Here is a 5,571-nt window from a genome sequence, read left to right on the forward strand (position 1 = left end):
GTTATAGAAAATGCACTTTTTAAGTATATTAAAATAAATTTTAAAAATTCAAAAAAAAGAAATAAAATTAATTCAGACAAGTTTTTAATTTCTATAATCTCTGTTATGACTTAGTTTATAAACAAAATTGACATCCTTTTGAAAGTTTGAACTTTTTCTTCAGTTCCTTTCCTTTTCCATAAGTGTGGCCCAGAAGATAAACCTACTGTATGAAGTCACAGGCTGAAAACAAAAACAAAAAACAGGAAGGAGTTTACATAGTTTTATATGATAAAAACAAGATAAGAGATATCAAATCACTCTCAACTCTTTGCAACTGATGTTTGAACTTGCCAATTTAGAAGGTAATAATGCACACTTTAATCTATCTTCCTAATAACTGCCTCTTTAATGAGACTTTAGTTTCCTGTAATGTGCTGGTCTAAATCTACTTTATTCTTTTGTTTTAAAACATTCAATTTTTGCTTCTCCTCTTTTTTAACAGCCAATTTTACATATTCATTTTTTTAAACAATAATAAATGTTTATTTTGTCACAAAAGTTTCTTTTTATTATTTATTTATTTATTTCATTTTTTTATTTTTTATTTTTTTAAAATTTTTTCAATTTATTTATTTTCAGAAAAACAGTATTCATTATTTTTTCACCACCCCCAGTGCGCATGCAATCCGTGCCCTCTATAATACCCACCACCTGGTACCCCAACCTCCCACCCCCTGCCACTTAAAACCCCTCAGATTGTTTTTCAGATCCATAGTCTCTCATGATTCACCTCCCCTTCCAATTTACCCCAACTCCCTTCTCCTCTCTAACACCCCTTGTCCTCCATGATATTTGTTATGCTCTACAAATAAGTGAAACCATATGATAATTGACTCTCTCTGCTTGACTTATTTTACTCAGCATAATCTCTTCCAGTCCCGTCCATGCTGCTACAAAAGTTGGGTATTCATCCTTTCTGATGGAGGCATAATACTCCGTAGTGTATATGGAACACATCCTCCTTATCCATTCGTCCGTTGAAGGGCATCTTGGTTCTTTCCACAGTTTGGCGACTGTGGCCATGGCTGCTATAAACATTGGGGTACAGATGGCCCTTCTTTTCACTACATCTGTATCTTTGGGGTAAATACCCAGGAGTGCAATGGCAGGGTCATAGGGAAGTTCTATTTTTAATTTCTTGAGGAATCTCCACACTGTTCTCCAAAGAGGCTGCACCAACTTGCATATTCATTATTTTTATTTAAAAAAATTTGGATCGAAATGTTATCTTAGCTTTATATTTCCTTTCCCCTTTTCCCAAACTCAGACACCAGCCCCTTTGAAATTCCTTGAGTGACCTCATATTGCTTGAGCTATTTCTGTCATGATCTTAAAAGCATCATGCATAAGTCGTTCCCTATTTTCTTCTTACTCCCTTTCAATTCAAATTATTGGCAAAACAGAATGATACATTTCAACAGAACACATTTTGTGAAATGTCTGTTAGACTTTTTATTTTATAAGGAATCAGATGTTTATGTCTTAAATATTGGCTAATCCTATGTACTTCTGAATGAAGTTTATACAAAGCATGGTCCAAATAATGCCATCATAGTATGTCGTTCTGTTAACTTAGTTATATTATTATCTTTAAATAAATGTTTCAATTCATCCTGTTCCTCGGACTATTTTCACTTATAAAGTATAAGGTAAAAGTGAAATGGTCAAGTTCCATCAACAAATGCTAATTAAGCACGGCTCAGCTCTTTAAATCTGCTATAGACTGTAACACTGAAAATATGCATTTTCTTTCTTGATTTCTCTTACTGTTATTGCCTTTACAAGTATCTTTGTGATTTATAATCTCTGAGCTATCAAGCTTCTGAATACAGCTACTAAAATAACTACAGTGTTTGACTAAATTGGGAAAAAATCACTTATTTCAGATTTTCCAAAATAAATGGCCAAGGGTAAAATTCGAAACTTAAGCAAAATCCTGTGCATTTCTAAAAAATTTACTCTTTGCTAGTACAGAATAACTAGTTAATCATTTTAAAACTATGGAATGTAAAAATTATTCACTGCATAATATGTACAATCAATCTTCATTTATAGATTTTATATTTGTGAATTTTCCTCATAACTCAGAATCAACACTCACTATGCATTTTCTGTCATTTGTAGCCATGTTCAGTGGTGGAATATTTGAGCCACCAATGTTCAAGTTCAAACAAGGCAACACTTGGCTTTCTTGTTTTAGCTCTTATACTGTAAACAACTGTTCTTTTTGTTATCTGTTAGGTGCTACATTTTCCACACTTCTTTGTGCTTTTTGTTGACGATTTTTCTGTTTTAAATGGCCCCCAAGCATAGTACTAAAGTGGTATCAAGTGTTCCTAAGCTCTGAAAGGCTGTGTTGTGACTTTCTAAGAAAATACATGTGTTAGATAAGCATCATTAAGGCATGAGTCATAGTTCTGTTGACTATGAGTCCAATATTAGTTAATCAACAGAATACATTAAATAAGATATATTTAAATAAAAACACACATAAAACATGGTTATATATTGATTGATTTATGAAAATGTAGTGACCAGAGGTTTAAAAGAACCTAACCTTGCATTTCCCCTAGAAACAATGGTTCTATACATTACAAAACATAACTACCACAAATAACAAGAATCAATTGTATTCTTAGCCTAAGTTTGGTCAGATACAAAACTAAATTAATAAAATACCTTTCTATACCAAGATCTCTTGGTCATAGGCCCTTGGACTTTTCCATACAGGGAGTTTTGAAATTGGGTTGATTTCTCAATCTTCCTCACTTTAAACATGCTCAGAACACTTACAGTAGTCTGCCATTGGATGAAATTATTTAACACAAAGCCTATTTTACAATAAAGTGTTGAATATCTCATATAACTTATTGAATACTTTGCTGAATGTGAAAAACAGAATGGGGGTGCCTTGGTGGCTCAGTGGGTTAAACCTCTGCCTTTAGCTCAGGTCATGATCTCAGGGTCCTGGGATCAAGTTCTGCATCACTCTCTCTGCTCAGCAGGGAGCCTGCTTCCCCTTCTCTCTCTGCCTGCCTCTCTGCTTGTGATCTCTCTCTCTCTCTCTCTGTGTCAAATAAATAAATAAAATATTTAAAAAAAAAAGAAAGACAGAATGGTTGGATGTGTATCAGTTCTTTTCCCTGCTATAAACATTGGGGTACAGATGGCCCTTCTTTTCACTACATCTGTATCTTTGGGGTAAATACCCAGGAGTGCAATGGCAGGGTCATAGGGAAGTTCTATTTTTAATTTCTTGAGGAATCTCCACACTGTTCTCCAAAGAGGCTGCACCAACTTGCATATTCATTATTTTTATTTGAATATAAAGAACTGCAGTTTGTTGTCACTGGCCAGACTCATCAGAGAATATCATACTATGTATCACCAGCCTGGGAAAAGATCAGCACTCAAAATTTGAAGTAGAGTTTCTACTAAATGAGTATTGCTTTCACACCATCATAATGTCAAAAAATCCTAAGTGGAATCATCATAAGTTGTGAAACATTTGTATTTTGATAAAGATAATTCCTTGTTTTCAGTTAATAAAAATATCTGTAGTCAGCAAATATATCTCTAAAAATGCTTAAAGAGAACTGTTAAATATTCTTAGTTACCTTTTTTCCTCATGGATAATAGTTTTATTACACTGTCAGCTAATTCAAATCAATACATTGTCATCTGGCTTTTCCCTTGGAATCAGCTATTTTAATGTTCCAATACTGTATTATCCACCTCTTGGTCTCTCAGATAAGAATGCCTGCCTCAGTTCCACCTGGAAATCCATCAAGGTGCTTGCTGTTAAGATCCACTGAAGTACAAGTGACACTCTTGGTTTTCCAGTGAGAATGTCTTATTACATTTGACTTGGATTTCCAATTCTGAAATATGATGATCTGTAGTCCATCTCAGATATAAGTGGTCCCTGGACCACTCCATCCAGCTGCATACTCCTCCTCAGATGGGAGTGTCATCTCTAGCAGCTGCTCAGCTCCTGTTAGTTATTGTACAAAGAGTAACATTGCAGCAACAAATATTTGTCATTAAATTACCAAAATAATTGTTGCCAATGTATATTACCCCATAGAGTGAAACAATTTTTTTTAAAGATTTTATTTATTTACTCGACAGAGATCACAAGTAGGCAGAGAAGCAGGCAGAGAGAGAGAGAGAGAGGAGGAAGCAGGCTCCCTGCTGAGCAGAGAGCCTGATGTGGGGCTCCATCCCAGGATCCTGGGATCATGACCTGAAATGAAGGCAGAGGCTTTAACTCACTGAGTCACCCAGGCGTCCTGTGAAACAATTTTTTAAGTCAGACATCAAAGAGACTTTGTCTAGTTTCCTAAATGTGTACAAGATACTGTATGATATAAATAAGGCCAATGAAAATATAGCTAGATATGGTTTTGTGGTAGAAGTCAGGTGTTTGGTTGTTATTGGTTATCCTTTGAAACCAATTCTCTTTCTTAGGGTAGGATATGTCTTAGGTATAATGTATTGTTAAATAATAAAACTAATACTATTTTTTCAAAACAATTTACTCTGACTAGCATCTCAATTCTTACAGCACCAGCTTTGTAATATCTATGAAGTCTATGATATGCTTGACAATTAACTTGGATCACGGGCAAACAAAGTAGTGTTCCATCATTTGCAGTTGAAGTTATAAGTAAGAAGTGCTGTGAAAAGAACAACACAAATATTGCCATGATCCTATAGGCAAAGCACAATAAGTGCGGATTGATGTGAGATTTATTGAAAAGTTATGAACCAAGGAGCCAAGAGGTGGCCAGCTGGTCACTGCCTAGGGTTTAAATTGCAGCACACTAATGACTTTCACTTTCCCCAAGCACATTTCCTGTATTCCCATTTTAAGTCACAGTGGTAATAGATTTTCTGCCACTAAACTTCACCTACTCTTTAGTCATTAGAAGAGCTGCTTATTTGGCACTGAGGTATTATCCATAAATTTTTCTTGGCTTTATTTTTTCCCATTGTGCCTTTTAAGTAATAAATGTAATTAGTTGTTTCATAAGGTTGAATATTTAAAACACTTTCATAGTTGTGAAAAATTCAGTTCTTATCACATCCATGAGAGTTAGGCCAGCTCTGTCTTATTGTCTACCTCAGGTGCCTTCCAGTCAAAAATAAAAACTTTATGAACTCTTTTTACTGAAGGACTATACATATTTTGTATAGGATGTAAGTCTTCAGGACTTGATCCATGTTTAACAGTAACTGAGACATGTACAAAGTGACTGCTAAGCATATGCTACTTTGAACACTGGATTGGGTCTTAATTTATTAAGCTTGTATATAATACATAACCAATTTCCATATACACCTGAACAATCAAAAGAAAATTGATGACTATGCATAAGGTAAGTAAAATACACTCCCTCCCAGATTCAAAGTGATATCTAATTGAGGCAAATTACATTATCCAGGATTTGCTTATTATAGAAAATGTAGCTCCGGAAAGGCTTAATGATACTGAATTTGTACCATTTTGAACCAAATTACTTCTTC

General features: G+C 34.5%; 1 pseudogene; it reads right to left on the reverse strand.

Moving 5' to 3' along the window:
• Positions 1–3,769: 3,769 nt before the first annotated feature.
• Positions 3,770–3,981, reverse strand: LOC132007598 (SNRPN upstream reading frame protein-like; annotated as a pseudogene).
• Between the last annotated feature and the right edge of the window lie 1,590 nt (positions 3,982–5,571).

This window comes from Mustela nigripes, chromosome X (assembly GCF_022355385.1).
Source record: "Mustela nigripes isolate SB6536 chromosome X, MUSNIG.SB6536, whole genome shotgun sequence".
NCBI lineage: Eukaryota > Metazoa > Chordata > Mammalia > Carnivora > Mustelidae > Mustela > Mustela nigripes.